A 394-nucleotide genomic window follows, 5' to 3' on the forward strand; every position below is an offset into this window, starting at 1 on the left:
AACACCATCTAACATTTCCTTACACCCCCTAAAAATCCTTTAAACACTTCCTAACACCATCTAACATTTCCTAACACCTTCTAACACTTCCTTACACCCCCAAAATATCCTTTAAACACCTCCTAACACCTTCTAACATCTTCTACTAACTCCTGAAACTTTCTAATATATCCTAAAACCTTCTATGACACCTCCTGACATCTCCAAACAACTCCTAATACATTCCAACCCCCGCAGAATTAACAAAGTTGCAAATCGCCCCTCGCGGGACTTCAACAAAGTTGCAAATCGCCCCTCGCGGACTTCAACAAAGTTGCAAATCAACATTGTTGCAAATCGCTTCTCGCGGACTTCAACATTGTTGCAAATCGCTTCTCGCGGGACTTCAACATTG

This window comes from Hylaeus anthracinus, unplaced genomic scaffold (genome assembly GCF_026225885.1).
Source record: "Hylaeus anthracinus isolate JK02 unplaced genomic scaffold, UHH_iyHylAnth1.0_haploid 2, whole genome shotgun sequence".
Lineage (NCBI taxonomy): Eukaryota > Metazoa > Arthropoda > Insecta > Hymenoptera > Colletidae > Hylaeus > Hylaeus anthracinus.